Source organism: Myodes glareolus, chromosome 12 (assembly GCF_982192425.1).
Source record: "Myodes glareolus chromosome 12, mMyoGla1.1, whole genome shotgun sequence".
Classification (NCBI taxonomy): Eukaryota; Metazoa; Chordata; class Mammalia; order Rodentia; family Cricetidae; genus Myodes; species Myodes glareolus.
In genome coordinates, this window is record NC_142037.1 from 33,676,284 (window position 1) to 33,694,081 (window position 17,798).

The following is a 17,798-nucleotide window of genomic DNA, read 5'->3' on the forward strand; positions in this document are numbered from 1 at the left end:
AGATATATTCTGTTTTAGCATCGGCTGAGCGGGGTGGGGGTTGGGGGGGGTGGGGGTAGGACTTTCCTTCTATGGCCCAGCTAAATTTCACAGAATCATTAGCTGAGCCTGGGGGCTTTCTTTCTATGGCTCAGTTAAGTTTCAGCAGAGTTTAACATAGTATGTGGACATGGGGGTCTTTCAAGTGTGGGGGCCTTTCAATATTACAGGGGAGAGCTGAAAGATCAGAGAAGCAAAGCAGCCAACCACTAAAAAGTCCTTACTTCTACCAAGGCTCAGACCAAAGGGGTGATCCTGTCCTCAGACTGCCTCCTCAGACTGACTACAGACTACAGCTTAGACTGTTAACTCAGACAGACTGCACCCAACTCCTGTCTCTGCCTTCCTAGTACTGGGATTAAAGGCGCATGATCCCAAGTGCTGGGATCAATGGTGTGAGCTCTGTTTCTTTTTTAGACTGGATCAATCATCACTGTAGCCCAGGGTGGCCTTGAACTCACAGAGATCCTTCTGCCTCTGTCTCCCAACAACTGGGATTAAAGGTGTGCACCACCATCACCTGGCGTCTATGACTGACTAGTGTGGCTAGCTTTGCACTTTGATCTTCAGGAAAGTTTTATTTGTTAGATCATAAGCAAAACATCACCCCAGGAGGCTATTCATATATTTACTTGTATTTCTCAGGAGCTGAAGTTTTTAAAACAATTTTTTTCAATATCCAGTCTCTAGTTTGATAAAAATAAAATTAAAATTGAGGGCTGGCCAAATAGCTCAGTGGGTAAAAGCACTTGCCACACTAGCCTGATGATATGAGTTTAATCCTTGGATTCCCCAGCGGACAGAGAAAACCAACTACTGAGCAATGTCCTCTGCCCTTCATATGCATGCCTTGGCACATGCATGCTCCCCACCCTGAATAAAGACACAGATACAAACAAATAAACAAACAGAAAATGTGAATAGCTATGTTGTATCTCTCATAGAATTCGAGGAAAAAATACAACACAACACAGCAAACAACAACAACAAAACATCCATCAGTCAGTGCATTAAATTCTCCTTCAATTTGCAAAGCCAGTGAGTGAGGGACTCAGACAGTCTCTGCTGAAGCACTGCTGCATCCCTTCCTGTTTAAACAAGGAGTTATGCACTGCAGGAAAGGGGTTCCAAAGCATGCTCAGCTAGTCACCAGGATGCACTGTGCATCTACAGTGTAGGGTGTTACAGTCATCGGGACACACTGTGCATCTACACTGTAGGTAGGGTTTTATAGTCATTAGGACACATCTGTACTGTATGTAGGGTGTTACAGTCATCAGGATATACTGTCCATCTATACTGTATGTAGGGTTTTACCATACATCTTTACTACAGGAACACCTGATGTACGGCTTTTCCTCATGAGGCACCTACCCTTTTGTTGTGGGGGATAAGACTTCTGCTGAACCTTGCCCTTGGGAGCTGCCCTAGATCAATGTGGGTCTTAGCTACCGAGAAGAACAGAACCATGGGAGAAGCACAGAGATGCTCTCCCTCATCTCAAGGGCCCTTCTAAAGTGAGAAACGGTGGAGAACTGCTTTGTCATTGTCAGTACTGGAGTGCTGGCTTTATCCACAGGGCTCACCAGTCGGCTCATATGACTCCAGGGGACTCTAAAAGGCTCCTTCTCTAGTAGGTTACGTCAGTTCTGCCACTGGCTCAGCTGCAAAATCTTCAACAACCTTGCAACTTAACCCCCTCCTGATTTTTCTCTTGAGGACTGGAAGGTTTAAAAAGGAAGTCAGCTTGACATTTGAAGATATGAAGAATGTTCTTTCTACCTTTTTAAGACCTCAGGTATCATTCTGGAGGAAAGAAGATTTGATGATCCCTTATTTCCGACCCTAGATGCAGGGTCTGGAATAAGCTGAGAGTGGAGTCTGTGAGCTTTCACAGCAGAAAGCTGTGGAAAAACCAGAAAGAAGGAAGAAAAATCCAAAGCTTTGGTGCTTTGATAGGGCTCAGGCTTACCTAACATATAGTCCCATTCAGGCAGGTTGTCCATCTTTTGCCTCATTGATACCATTTCCCCTAAGTGACAAACTTTAATAAAACAGACCCATACATCAGCAACTGAGAATAAGGAATATCCACTCCCTAACTGAGAATTAATCAAACATGCCAGACTGGTTCCTTTATCATCCTGCTAGCCCCATAAGCAGTGGGCATCCTGGTGGCTTTAAATGGTACACCCCCCCCCCCCAACCTCCCGTTCTGCAGCCCTGCTCTTCACTTTGCACCCAATCCTTTTCGCATTCTCAGTGTCTCATTTAAAAACAAAAGAATAACAGGAAGGAACTTAAAAGTGGTAGGAACAGGCTGTGCTGCCTTTGCTTATAGTCAGGTTATTCTCGTTGTCCTGGCAATAAACAGCAGCTAGCGACAAAGCCAGCAGGAGAGCAGTATCCGTGGGCTTACATCCGGTGAAGATTAAACTCCTAAAGCATTTGGGCTGTCTCTGTGCACCCCTGAGCTTCCACCAAGAGTCTCAAGTCTCTATTTCTGCTTTGTCACAGAGTTCTGCAGATTTGGGGAGAGTTTATGGGCGGCTCTCAGTTTTCTGTCTGAAAATCCTTTCTCCCAGAGAGAGGCAAAGAAGGGAAATGAAAAAGCGAAAAAAAGAGAGAGGGAAAAAATACAAAACCGAAAACAAAATAGCTCTTCTCTCATAAATAAAAGCAGACCTGTTGACTACTTGTGTTTGGTTTTATTCAAGAAATTTTTGTACTCGTGCAAGCCCACATGCATTGGCCATGTTGGGCTGCTGTAACCCAGAAAAGACCCCTTCTAATAAATTCTCAGTGAGGCAGAGTGTTCCTAGAATCACACCTTTCGCGCTCTCTCCCTGAACTGATGAGTCATTCTGGAGTCATGACTCACTCCTAAGTGTCGCTGGAAGACTGGAGCCTTGTTAATTATGCCTGCCTCATTTTCCCATCTATGAGTTCTGAGCTCAAGAGGACACATGAAGTTTGCTCAAGAAATGTATATCTCAGTTTCTCTCTGTTGTGATCTAACTATAAAGAGGGAGGCTTTTAAGATTTCAGATGACAGACAGTCTTGAAAGCTGGATGTAGGTGCAGGATTCCATACTGCATTCAGTAATAGAAGAGGCATTTTGACATTCCTTACATTCAACACACACACACACACACACACACACACACACACACACACACACCCTCACTGACACATATTTCTGATAAATGCCACATTTTCACCTAAAATTAAGAAACCACACTATAAGGAGTGGTAGTTTATGGGCCTTGGGAGACCAGAGGATCACAAGTTTGAAGCCATCCTGAAGGTACATAGTGAGACCCCCATCTCAAAGAGCAAAAGAAGTCAGCATCTCTGGATGTGTGCTTCCTCTCTCTGAACAGAGAGACCCCAGAGTAAACACGTGTGGCGTGCTCTGGAGGTCGACCAGCAGAATGGAGCCTACCTCTTTCCAAGGAAGCCTTCAGTAGAGGGCATCTCAGAGAACAGTGTGGGCTGCGGACAGCTGTGCCATCCCTAGGGCTCATCCTGTCTCAAACAGCTGGTGTTAAAATGACCTTGATCCAAGGGGCTCGCAGTTGAAACCCTGGTAGCCACTGTCATCACAGAGCTGGTCTTGGTGTGACCTGTCTCTCTTCTCTTCACATGGCTCCAGTGGATTCAACTTCTATTTCTGCCTAAGAGCCAACCATGTGGTTTTTTTGGTTGTTGTTTTTTGTTTTGTTTTGTTTTTTTGGTGTGGGAGAAATCATGTCCTTGAATCCATCTAGAGGGAGCAACTTGCCTCCTTGCCATTCACTAGGCTCCAGACTGCTGGTTTGTCAGGTTTATTAGCATTGTGATAGTTTTCATTGCTTCAAAAAGTTTTATCATTCTCCAAGGGTTTTTCCTCAGAACTTGATTTGCTCTGCAGTCAGAGCCTCTGACAAAAGTTTGTTTTTCCATTGGGTCCCCAGTTTCCTGAATTTGTGTCAACTTTGTTTCAATCTTTCTTCCTTTTGTATCTTGAGATTAAATAGCATGAGTTCATTGTTCCCAAGTCCTTCACCTCAGTCCTCTTGCAGTCACCAGGAAGCTACTCAAAGCAGGGAAGCCCTTCATGTCAGGTATCTGTAATTTTTCGTTTTTGTTTTGTTTTGTTTTTCGAGACAGGGTTCCTCTGTGTAGCCTTGGTTGTCTTGGGACTCACTTTCTAGACGGGGATGGCCGCGAACTCATAGAGACCTACCTGCTTCTGCCTCCTGAGTGCTGGGACTAGTTATTTGCACATTTTAATCCAAGAGACTGGATGGGCTAGTAACCGTTTTCACTCCTCTTCGGAGACTTCTTGTTTCTTCCTCATTAGATCCCAGTTTTCCATTTGTGCTTTCAACATATTTTGTTCAGTTCAGCCCACTTCTCACAGTGGATTTAAAATGCCTTGCTACTTGGTTCAGTAGCTTAGCCATCTCAGGCTCGACAGTACCGACTTGGTTTTCTTAACTATGACTCATGTTCCTTACCTGCCTGCAGGTTTTTAATCAAATGATAGACATTATGAAGAACATATTCCAGCTCTCTGAGTCCTGTCTTCTTCCGAAATGTGTTCATTCTTGTTCAGGAGATCTCTGCTTTACGGCCAGAAGACCTTGCAATTGTGTGAGTTTAGTTTTGTACTTTTTCTAAGATCTGAGAAAGCCCACAGTGTTTCCCAAGTCCCTGTGCCGTGATGAGTGAGGCTCCACCTTCAATGGGGCTAGGAAAGTAGTCCTTGTTCCTAAAGCAAACTCCTGATATGTTTGCTGGATTCTGGGGTTACTAACAAAGTGTGATTGAGGTCTCACTTCTTTGTGGATCAGAGCTACACTCTGACATGGCTGACTCTTTCCTGAACACCATAGTAACCTGTAGTCTGGTGCCCTCTGCCCCCCATTGTAGCAGTGGCCTGGGAAGCTCCCACGCTGTCCTCCTCATTATGGCCCAGGCTTTGGTCATGGTCTAGTGACATGTCCATGTGGATTCTGGGTAGCCCTTTGTGTTGCTAAAGTCTCCCATAGCAGATTCAGTTACTCAGCTTTGCTAAGCACTGTTTTGTGTGTATCCAGCTCAGTTTTGAGGCCCTGCTTGGACTCCAGCTTGATGCCTTTGGCTAAGAAACTGTCAGGTAGCTGGGTGATTTGGAGGTTATCTCAGAAGGTTGTCTTTCAGAGGGTTGTCTGAAGTCAACGGCCTGAAGACAGGTTATGCACATGTGTTCATCTGCTTTTGTAGTTTTCAAAGCTGGAGGAGTAGCCTGGTAGTAGTTACTCTATCACAACTAGAAGTGCGAGTTCTCCTGGTCTTTTTTAGGCCTCATCACCCTCTTGGCAGATGATATCTTTCGGATCCCCATGGCTCAAGGTCTCATTCTCCTCTAGTCCCCACTCCTTGTGTCTTCTCTTCTCCAAAGAGGCCAGGGTCCCTTAGGAATACGCTGGTGATTTTCTGTCTTCTCTCCCAAGAATGTCTGCAATCCACAGCCTGTTAACAAAAGGGACCAATAAGAAGCACTGTGGGGAGTGATTGACAGCCCTTTCAGACTCAGCTCCACCCACTCGGCCTTTCTTTCCCTGGGATGACTCAGGACCAAGTCCACAGGTTCTTCACAGTCCCGAGCTTCTAGGTTACAGCTCACAGCAACCGAAACCACGTTGACAACTAATAAAAGTCTGCATTTCCCGCGACGGAAGAACGGCTGCTCGTAGACTGATGTGCACACTAACTGTCGGATAATCCAGTCAGTTCTTCTCACAGCCCGGGAAAGACAGAAAGATGACCTCACAGAAGAGGGTGGCTCCTCCAGGTGCCAACAAGCACATCTTTATGACTGCTTCCCGCGAATAGGATGGAAGTGTTGAGGATGAGGAACTGTGTGCAGCGTGAGTTTTAGTGTGCAATCAGCCTGTCTGCACAGGGGTGCAGAAGCCAGCAGTGCAAACGCAAAGGCTGTCAGTCTAAGAAGGCAAATTGCCAATCACCTAATCTTAGGACTAACAGAAACTAACATTAGCTAAACCCAGTTCCTGCTTTTGTCCTGTGCGTGCGCGCATGTGCGTGTGGCATATGTGTGTGTGTGTAAGGAACACCCTACTACATAAAGGCTAAAGGTTGTTCTCTAGTGTCCTATTCTATTTCTCTCCACCTTCTTTATTTAAATGACAGTCTGTTCCTGAACCTGATCGAAGCTATGCTGACCATCAGCGAGGCCTCAGATCTTCCTGTCTGAGCAACCCCCTGCGCTGGCAATGCAGGCTCACAGAACCTCATGTAACTTTCTATATGAGTGCTGAGATACAAACGAGTATTCTTACCCCCACCCCCACCCCCACCCCCGAGCCATCACTCCAGACCTCTGTCTCTGTCTTAAACACTGAGAACCTGTAAGGGGTGTATTTTGGCTATGCCTCATTTTTTTTTATGTTAAAATAATAAAGACTGGGGACATTAACTCCCAGCCAATGGTAGGTTTTGATCCAGTTGGTTAGATTTCAGTTTGGGCTTTAAACCTTTATGTTACACCAATACCCAACTGCACTTACCCCACACAAGATGATTCCATAATGCCGGGGTTCTAAACCATTTCAGGTCATTTGGACCTTGCTATCCTCTGGACCAGTATATTTTTTCTCAGACACAGGACAAGGGCTTTCAAATACCAGATTTTAACCTTTTCTGTGAAGATGAAGACATCCATTTTTCTTTTTCTGGGACTGTAAGGGTTAAAACATTCGTGGTCCCAGCGGAGGTGGTCAGATGTTCATTGTTTGTGTGAGAACAGCAATAAACGGGCACCCTGAAGATACTGCAGGGCGTTTGATTTAATTTTACCTGACCGTGGTTGTCAGGGGCAGGCCACAGTACTGTCACATAAAACCCTCATGTATTATGGAACAAGGTCGCCTAAACGCTCACAAACAAAGATAAGGCAACCCCACCACAGCTAGCTGTCTCCTCTACCAATCCTGGTGTGGGGCAGGGGGTGGGGCGGAAGCTGAAGTCAGTTGTCCAAGTTTCATAAGAAAAGCAGGAAAAAAAAAACCCTGCTAAAACGGGGTTAAAGGGGGGTGCTTAAACCGCTAGGGGGTGGCTTTTACCCAGTCATCTCAAAAGAGACATCATTAAAACCCCCAGCCTTGTTCAATGGGCCAGTGAAAACTGATCGAAGTCTCAGCAGCCGTGGAGACGCAACTAATTAGTTCCTAGGTGTGTGGCGTGGGGTGGGGTGGAACGGCGGCCAGCGGACTGGAAACCCCTCAGGCTGGCTTTCTCTTCGGTCCACAAAGGCCCGCCACGGCTCCAGAGCGGCTCTCAGTCCTGAGAGAATAGCTGCTCTTTGCTTTAAAAAGATGATCTTACACTGAATGGGGGTGAGGAGGTGGCGGGCGAATGGGGCACGGGGCGAACGACACGCCTGTCCTGCGGATGCTAGAGTCTTTTTTTGCACTTAACCGTACTCAGAATGGGCAGTTTTATGGTCCTTAGACCTGGTTCTGGGGCGTCCTTTGTCTATACAGAGTGCCACACAGGATCCTTGTGGATCACCCCATCACCCACCCTCAGCTCTCTGGCATGGGTAATTAATTACCAACGGATTCATCCAGGAGAAAAATCCCAAAGGTCCTTCAAAGCCAAACCACTAATTGGAAAATGGGAAAGAGGTTCAAGAAGGCACAGGTAGTGCGTGGTGTGTGTGTGTGTGTGTGTGTGTGTGTGTGTGTGTGTGTGTTGAACTGGGTAAAGACCAGCAAAATTCCAGGCTGGAGACTGCAGCATTTTCAATGCAAAGCATTGCGGGCTTCTGCAGCAGTAACTAGGACGCCAAGCGCATGGTGCTCAAGAGAGAAATTGCAGAATCTATCTATCTATCTATCTATCTATCTATCTATCTATCTATCTATCTATCTATCTATCTATCTATCATCTATCTAATCTATCTATCTATCTATCTATCTATCTATCTATCTATCTATCTATCTATCTATCTATCTATCTATCTATCTATCTATCTATCTATCTATCTATCTATCTATCTATCATCTAAACGGACAAGGTAGATGCTTCCAGCAATGCTAGAATACTCTAGCCTGGAAAGCTAGTGCGAAACCCGCAGCATCCTTTCCCCTCAGCAACATCCTTTCCCCTGGGCAGCACCCTTTCCCAGGGGTAAAGCAATGAATTGATTGCTCCAAGGGGGTTGAACACCCCTTTAGTCAAAGTTGAGCTCCCCTTTAGTCAAGTCCACCTTAAAGAAAGTTAAGTATTCATTCTTCAGAAACACGTGCCTGTCCACACTGGGGTCCTCCTGCAGCCCCCCATCACACCACGCCCCAGGCTCAAACTCCAGCCCCCGGGGTATTGAACGCCTAGAGGAAACTGCTACAGGGTGAGGGCGATAATCACCACACAGAATGCTGGGCGGATGCGTCCAGGGAAGGAATGACTCAGCGTGGGAGAGCGGGAGGGGCAAGGGGCACAGATGCCACGGGAAGCCCCAGCTCCTGGTAGTGTGAGGACCTCTATGCCTGAAGTCTCTTGCTCACTGAGACAGGTCGCACCACCGCCCTGGTGCAGTTTCTTGAGTCACCCACGCTGTGCCCCGAAGTCTCTGTCTTTGTGGGTTGCAAGACATCCTAGCATGAGCGCCCCACCTTTCTCTAACCTGAGCCTCCGGGTCGCTAGGGGAGGACCATTGTCTTTAAGCGCCATTGCCCCCTTTGTCCAAAGATCTTCCCTCTCTTCCCTCATGCTTCGGCAATGCTTCTGGCTCCCTGCCTCTCCCACCAGCCTGCTTTCAGCATGAAAAAAAATCAAAAAAGTTACAATATTGAGTTTGGGCCTTAGGAATGCTGCAGCGCCAGCCCCCCCTCCCCCCCCCCCCCCGACACACACCCAGGAGAAGAATGCTTGGGTGTCAGAGAAAGTGAAATGAAGATATCCTGTACGCTCTGTCCATCAAACTGAGCGACGACAGCCGCTCAACTCTGGGAGCTATAACTGCAGGCACCGCCCTAGGAGGCTCTAGGCGTCCCTGCACTGCTCCAGGCTACCAGCAGAGGCGCTGTCGGAGCAGCAAACTCCCGAACAAAGGAGGGCCTTCAGTGGGAAAAGAAATTCCTTGCACACCTTCATGGGTCCAGGGAAGAGGGCACCCTCTATAAAAGTTCGCTCAAAAGAGATGCCTTGAAGGCGTATTTCCCTGTCTCCCTTTAGTCGTCTAAATATAAATCCTTTTAATAATAATAATAAAGTATTGTAGGTTAAAAACAAAACAAAACACCGAACACTGAATTATGCTCTTTTCTCTACCAACCTCCTTAAACTGATCTCCAGGGTCCTCTAAAAATTTGTAGAAAAAAATTATGAATTTCTACAATATCCACGCCAACATTCTTTGGACTTGTTCTTTATATCTCTCAGAGAAGGGCAGCCCACTAAGGTTTGTTTCCTTCACTTTCCGTCTAAACTCAGTGGCGAAAGGGTCATTCACTTATCCATCCTTATCTGTACACACCAAACCTCACTCCTGCAACTCACACCTCTGGACTCTCTTTTGGAACACAAGTTTGGTTCTTTCCCTTTCTTTCTCTGCTTGGCAGTTTGTGATTACGTCATTCTTGCTTGCCTTCTGCCTTGAATTGGTTAACGGCAGCCTCTTTTTTTTTTTTTTTTTTTTTTTTTTTTCTGTGTCCCCACAGAAAGGTTGCCTAATGACAGGGCAGAACTATAAACTAAACGGGGTGTTGGTGACAGAGCAGAATCTCAGTGCTTTGGAGACTTTTAATGAGACATCATTCCCGCCTCTGGCTAGACCTGCCGATGAGATAATGTCTCTGGCTGAGGAGAACTTGGGCTGTAACCTGTTAATGGCCAGAGAAGCCATAGATCAGATCGCTGTGTGCCCTCTCGGGAACAATGCTAGGACGTGTGGGTGTTGGGTGTTTGCTTTCCTGTCTTGCTGCAGCTTGGATCGGGAGATCTTTTTGAGGACAACACAGCCAAGCACAAACCGGACCCCACAGCGCTATGTAGCTCAGGTGGGAGCAGGCCCTGGTGTTACAGGCACAGAGAGAAGCCAATCATCCATGATAAGAACAGAGGCTGTTCCTGGAAGCTTCCTTGCTCCTCATGCTCCTCCATTAGTCTGAAAGAGCTCAGAAACTTTACCTGGAGAACAGTCTCCTTTCTTCAATGGGAAACTGAGGCACAGAGAAATTGGGGTGCATGCAACTTGAGGATCCAAGTCTCGGGATACTCTTGATAGTGCCTTGACCATGATCCAGATATACTAACCAAAATAACTGCTCGATTATGTCTGAAATAGCTACTATGATCTGCCAGGAATGAACGTTTCAAGGTTACTCCGCCTTTCATCTAAGTTCATGTATCTTTGTGCTTTTTCCCTTTAAAAACTCTATAACCCTGGGCTTGGACACCAAGATATTTTTTTGGAGGCTCAAGTCTACTCATGGGTGTGGCCATCAATGAAAAGGACTTAGGACTTTTAATTGGTTTAATTTACTTAACTGGTGCGTTTTTCTTTCTCTTTTGTTTTGGTTTGTTTGACTTTGTTTCTGGAGACAGCATCACTCTATGGAACCATAGCTGTCCTGGAACTCGATTTGTTTTGATGTGAGGCCCAGCTGCCTCAAGCTCAGGGATCTGCCTCTGCCTCCTGAGTGCCTTCAGTGTGGTTTTCATGGAATTCCCTGGCACGGCTCATTACACCCTGGAGTGGAAGAGAAACGGCACTTCTCTCACTGTGGGTCAGCATGCGGCTCAGCCCCTCGCTTTGCACACCCCGAGATGTATTGTTTCATGGCCCTCCAAGCCACTTTGTCTCCCTTCTCACCAATACCTCCTCGCGTGGAGAAGTGCAAGGGATTACACAGTCGGGAGTTTCGCATGCAGGAAAACACCTCTAGCTTTCAATTTAAGCTGTCCGGGTGCCTGACATTTTAATCCATCTGAAAGCTCTTTTCATAATGAGCCAGCTACAGACAGTCCCTGTCAGCTTCAGGCTGGGAGCTACAGGAGAGACAACAGCCAGAGTAAATGCCCTTGGGTCTTGGAGATTTGGAAGCCTGAGCTGAGCAGGGATGCTAGCAGCAGGGAGCTGACAGGAAGATGGCATTGGGATGGATTTAGGGTTCTGACTGGTGAGGCTCTCAGCAGTTTGCCTGGTCCCTGATGTGCACTTCCACTGTTTGCGTGGGTCTGAGTTTTAGGAGAAATAACAGAGCCTCTCAGCTCCATGGCTTTGTGGAGTTAGAAGGAACTGGGGGAAGCTGATCCATAGTATAAGGAATTTGGGGGAAAGGGGTCCTGATCACCGCAGTGTTTTCTTCTTTAAAAGCAACAAACATAAAGACGTCATTGCCAATAATTCATGGGGGCTTATCCCACATCATCACTTGCCCAGCCCTCCAGGGTCTTGTAATGTTACCCCTCTGGCTAGAATAAGGCGTTTATGACCTAAAGAGTCTTAAATGGTACCATAATTCTTTCCTTTAAAACGCATAGGTTAGGGGGCTGGAGAGATGGCTCAGAGTTTAAGAGCACTGACTGTTCTTCCTGAGGTCCTGAGTTCAATTCCCAGCAACCACATGGTGGTTCACAGCCATCTGAAATGAGATCTGATGCCCTCTTCTAGTGTATGGGCATACATGGAAGCAGAATGTTGTACACATAATAAATAAATAAATAAAAAAAATAAAACACATAGGTTATGGGCAGAGTAAAAACACACAGGGCAAACCGCATAGTGCAGCCACTAAGGTTGCTCAGATTTGCTTTGGTCTGGACATACGGTTAAATTTAAAGGGCATTTGATGAGAGTGTGTTTTCAAACATAGAATAAGGATCTCACTGCCACTTAGTATGGAAGTTTCCAGAAAGTATATTCAGGAATGCAAATGATGGGTCGTTAGCAACATTCAAAGAATAAAAACACTTCTGTATACTCCCATTTTTAGTAAAATGCCACTTTTAAGAAATAAACTTAAAAAAGATTTTTTTAAATTATGTGCATGCATGTGTCTAGATGTGGGTATGTGTACATGAGTGCCCAGGACAAGAAGAGGAAGCTGGGTACTTGGCAGCTAGACTTAGGGGCCGTTGTGAAAACAGCCTTCCAGGTGGTGGAAACTGAACTCAGGTCCTCTGGAAGAATAGGAAGTGCTCTTAACTCTAGAGCCATCTCTCCAGCTCTGTCAATACATTCTTTTAAAATGATGTATTTGGGATGAATTAGAGAAGATACTATACATTATACACACGCACTCACATCATACACACACACACACACACACACACACACACACACACACACACACGCACACGTAAAAAATTTACAGAAAAAACAATGATTAAGTGAATTAAAGACAAAATAGTTGGACTGGAGAGGTGATCCAGTGATTAAGAGCACTTGTCACCCTTGCTTTCCGAGTCCTTGATTTGGGTTCCCAGTACCCGTATGCTGGCTCACAATAGCTACAGTTTCCTGGAGGTCTGATGCCTTCTTCTGGCTTCTGAGGGTACCAGGCATGCACATGGTACATACGGATGCATACAGGTAAACATTCATAGACATAAAATAGAAAAAAAACAAACTTAAAAAAGATGAAATAGACACTGTGGCTCACTATATCAGACAATGAGCACCTAAAACAGTGCCGGACATGGAATTGAGATGTACAGAATGACTGCACTCAACACTGACGAGGATTGGGGGGTTTTCACACTCTGCTGGAGACCATATGACCTCAAACACTGCCCATGTGCTTTGAATAAATAAATTCTGTGACTACAGCCTAGGAAATGCTACAACCTGGGACAAAATTTATGGACATTTCTTGCCTTGTGTGTGTTCCTAAGAAGTCTGGAAGCTATTTTCTCATCCGACTGGAGGACACACATGTAACTCAATATTTAGCAAGAATACGAAACAGCCTTTCTCATGAACTGGGGAATAGTTCATGACTTGAAAACATGTTTTTCATATATACAACATTAAATTAAAGTCAGGATAAATGATTGCATAGAGCATGACCCCACTTTGGATAAAATCTTGTATAAATATATAATATGCAATGAAAACTATTTTAAACAGATTTTTAAATTTCTCTAATAGATTTTTCCCCCTATACTAGACATGCGATGTTTTTGAAGATTCTATTAAGATGAAGAGGAGCTGAGTTCCTGATGCTCGTGCCTCCCTCCTAGGATGACGAGTGTGTGCCCCTACACCTGGGTTTACATCATACGGACTTCCAAACCCAGGGCTCATGCAAGCTGGTTGAGCCCTCTACCCAGCCCCAAGGCTCGACAGAGGCAGAGCAGCAGCCATTTGCAGGCAGGTGACACCAAAACCAGCTCAGTGGATGTTTGTGTATTCTGGGTTTTTACAGGGGCATTTGCTTCCCAAGAAGACTGGTGACAGAGATCCCTCACAGAGAGATCTCTGGGACTGAGTCCCACCCTGCACACAGGAAAGGCCATTTGCTATTACTGTACCATGCAGGCTTTTAGGATTAGCTTCTCTGCGGTTTCTTCACCCTCTCCCCTGTTTGTTCCCACAAACACTTTGTCCCACAGACAGATAGCAAAGAAGGACTTGTGACGTCATGGAGTGTCAGAAAATGTGATAAAAAGCATGTGATGAAACACGGTCTATGCGAAACACATTTCTGCGAGGGAGACAAGAATCCTGTGTGGTACCATTTCCTGAGAACCACCCTTGCAACTGTTGGCTAGAAAAATACTATCCACGACGGGAAAAGGAAATACAATATCCATCTCTCCGCTTTCTCCCCAAACCCTCAGTTTTAATATCACATGGCAAGATGGAAACAGCAGGGGCTCAGCTGTAATTACCTTATAAATAATGAATAAGGCCCTATTATTATTACTTAAAAAATCCCATTTTGGAATGAGTCTCTTGATAGTAGCTGAAGCTTAATTTAGCCAAATAACTATTCTGCATTAGCTAATGTGGCCCATTATTTTTAGGCTGAAAAGATATTTCCAGATGTACTGTGACAGGGGTGATTTATCACCGCTCTGGGGGCCACAGTCATGGCATGCCAGGGCTGTATCTGGGTTTATTATCAGCTTCCATTGAGACACTGACTAAATGAGGTCAGTAGTGTTCAATCCGTAGACTGTGGGAGAAGCTGGCCCGCCCAGTGTTGTCTGAATCTGCAGAGTTCAAGCCCCCCATAAACCCCTTTTCAAATACTTTTGATATGAAGTTATAAAGCTATTGGAAGTAACTAGGTAGACAGATAATAGAATCCTAGCTTTGTCTATCTTCCTTGTTGATTTTAATGTGCTTGTATTCAAAGACAGCCTGACAAAATAATATGAACACTTCTGAGTGAAGAATTATTAAAATCATGCTATTTTTTTCCTTCTGGCTATATTTCTATGTTTTCTGCTATAGGAATATGTTAACTATTATACCCAGGAAAGAAATGGTTTCAATAAAGTATGTCACTTTGAGGTCTTTGCCCTGGTCTCCCAGAATGCATTAAGTCACTTCCCTGGTATGCAGAGGGATCTCAAGATGGTGACCTGATCCTGCATATCATCAAAAATAATTGACTGAAAATGTAATTCTCAGAGCTTTATTACATCCCGCCCCCATCAGCTGTGGCTCCCAGTGGGGAAAACACCTAATAGCCCACCCCAAGCAGTCTGTAAGCCTGGTTCTGATTGGTCCAGGATCCTTCACAGCCTGTGTGCTGCCAGCAGCTTGCATAACCCACCTTCTCTCTAAATTACTTGCTCGCTAAAAGGTGAAATTTTATCGCTTCCCAAACTAGCACTGATGTTCAGCCCTATGCCAGGATCTGGAGGTGCGTGCATGCGTGCATGCGTACGTGCGTGTGTGTGTGAAACTGAAGGGCAGTGGGGTTCTGAGTTCTTGTCCTGTCTTGCTCTGAGCACTTGTGTTAAGCAGCCAAGCCCCTCTGCAGTGAAAGAGGTTTATCCTGCAGAAACAGATGGTGAATCTTATATGACAGAAGCCTAAACCTTTTTGACTTGATGTAGTGTTTAAACTCATCTGGGAGAACAGTGCTTACAAAAAGACTAAAAGCACTTTGGAAAAGAAAGCAATGATAGGCACTTACCATAGCGAATACTGAAGTCAGTCAGGAGGAAGGAAGTGATGTACAGACATGGACTTAGTTGGACAGGATGTTGGATTGTATGATATAGGCGTAAAGACGTATAGCCAAGAATGGATTGTTCAATGACTGGCATTGGAATAACACACTAGACATAGGTCATTTCCATATTTTATTTTCAAAACTAAAGGAAGCAAAAATTCTAGAAGAAAATCTGGGTAAACATTGATGGGCCAAAAGGATACAAGGGCTCCTTCCCAATTTTAAGGACAATGTCACAAAGCAAGGAATGTGTCTAAGTACGGGACAGATTTTAAGCTGCTGTCTAAAAAAAAAATCACCTTGTATGAAGTTGAGAGGCAAATTGACCTGACACTTGTCACAAGTGAACATGAACTTGAAAAATATATTTTTGAAAACTGAATGGGAGGGGCTGGAGAATGGCTCAGGGAGAGGTGAAGAGCATTTGCTGCTCTTGCAGAGGACCTGGGGTTAGGTTTCCAACACCCACACTGGGTGACCCACAACTGCCTGTAAATCCAGTCTCAGGGGATCCGAAACCCTTGTCTCCCTCCATGGGCACCTTCATGGGTGCTGGGCTTATGCATATACTCAGGAACATGCATACACATAAAATAATAACTTAATTTGAAAATAAACACTAAATGTATTTGAAAGTCTCTAAACACACCAGTAAGGAGAGAGAGAGAGAGAGAGAGAGAGAGAGAGAGAGAGAGAGAAGGAAATGACAAAGAACCAACATTTCTTAACAAGACAGATGCAAAAATCCCTTAATAAAACAATAGCAAACTGAGTCTAGTAACCCAGAAAGGGCCATAGGCTGCAACGAAGAGGGATTTATATAAAAAACAAAAAGTCCTTTTATCATACTAAAAAATTGATCAGTACAAAGCCCTGTAGGGTTAGGGTTAGGGTTAGGGAATGGATTAGTGAAGTCAGCTCAATAAACATATTAACCAGCCCCAACCCCCAACCAAAACCAAACACCAAAAGCAAAACAATCAAAACCACTTGAGAACTAAGATTTAACTCATAAAAACAAAAGTTTGAGGAAATGCAAGGACAGATGCAATATGATCTCATGCTCAGTAGGAAGTGTGGGCCCAGGACATTCACTCTGTGTTCATGAATGGGGTCTGAATCTTGGGGCGCAGGTGAGGATCCATTGTGACTGAGGGACAACCTGATTAGGGCGTGGAGAGCCAGAAACTGCTCGGAAAGAGAGCTGAAGGCAAAGTTCCCTCAGTGGATAAGGAGAAGGGAGGAGAGGACATTGGAGTTGCGTCTTGAAGGAAAGGGGAAGGAATTCTAGAGAACAGTGAAAGGGAAGGAAAGTCACAGAACTGAGAGATTAGGGCAGGTGATGGGGGCAGAAGCTGGACCACTGTTGGTGTGGTGAAAGTCACGGCAGATCAAAGTATTCCATTAATGATGGTACCCATCACTGAGAGCAACTAATGAAAAAGCATCTGAACTGTGGTTTATACCCTCCCTGCATTTTGCTTTCTGCTCAGATGACATCTCCCAGGAGAGTCCATACCTCCTCCTGAGCCCTTCATCCCAGGACATGCTACCCTGCTTTAATTTTTCTTTTCAGTTGTCCACAAGACATTTCAGACTCCTACATTTTTGGATACTTTGTACATAGGTAGTATTTTGTGAGATTTATGTCTGTCCCTTTAAATTCTAGAAAGGCCACTTGAGAAGAGCAGGGACTATCCTATGTTTACTGTAGTGTGTCCGGGGTGACTGAGCAGGACTGAGCTGTTGGTTGGTGCTTAGTAAATACACGGCCACTGGACATCTACTCCAAAGTAAGCTTCTTTTCCTTGCTGCTGCCACACTATCCAGTCCAGACTTTCCACAGTGTTCCCCTCCTTTCAGGGATGCCTGTATTCCTGTTACCAAGGCTGAACACGAATGTCAGAGTCTTCCTGACACCTTTTAAGGTCCTCTGACCTGAAGTTCTCCATCCCATGAATTCCTTTAACTCACAGGTTATGTTTCTCTACATTGTCTTCAGACTTAATATAATTCCATGCTATAAATCCCCTCTGAATGAAGTTCCTGGAGTGTGATGGGGATACCTCATTAATTTGCATGTTTACTAGGTACCCAGGTAGATTCTCAGGGATGTTCAGTGAAGGCTGATCGTCACAGTGACGGTTGTCACCAGTGAACCCCTTACCCTGTGCTGTATATTGTACCATTGCTGCAGGCATTATGGTCCACCCCACTAACAGCCCTGGAGACAGAAGCTTGCCACAGCCTTGATCCAGCACAAGGCATGCAAGGGGAAGTGGGAGAGGCAGACACTGAATCTGGCCATCTGTCTGCAAAGCTCTTCAGACCCCTCTTCCGCAGGCTACAGGACCTGCTGTGAGCTACTCTAGACACAGGGTGGGTGGAGGTGGGGATGGGGGTGGGTGGGAGGGGGCTGGGAGATATCTGCACTTTGGCTTCTCAGCTTGGCAGAGGAGAAGGAAAGTGCATTAAATAGAGAAATCTGTCAAAATGCTGTTTCTAATCTAATGCTTCAGTGGTTTGATATTTTATGCCTACACCAGCAGTTTTGGAAACTCCCGTTGATC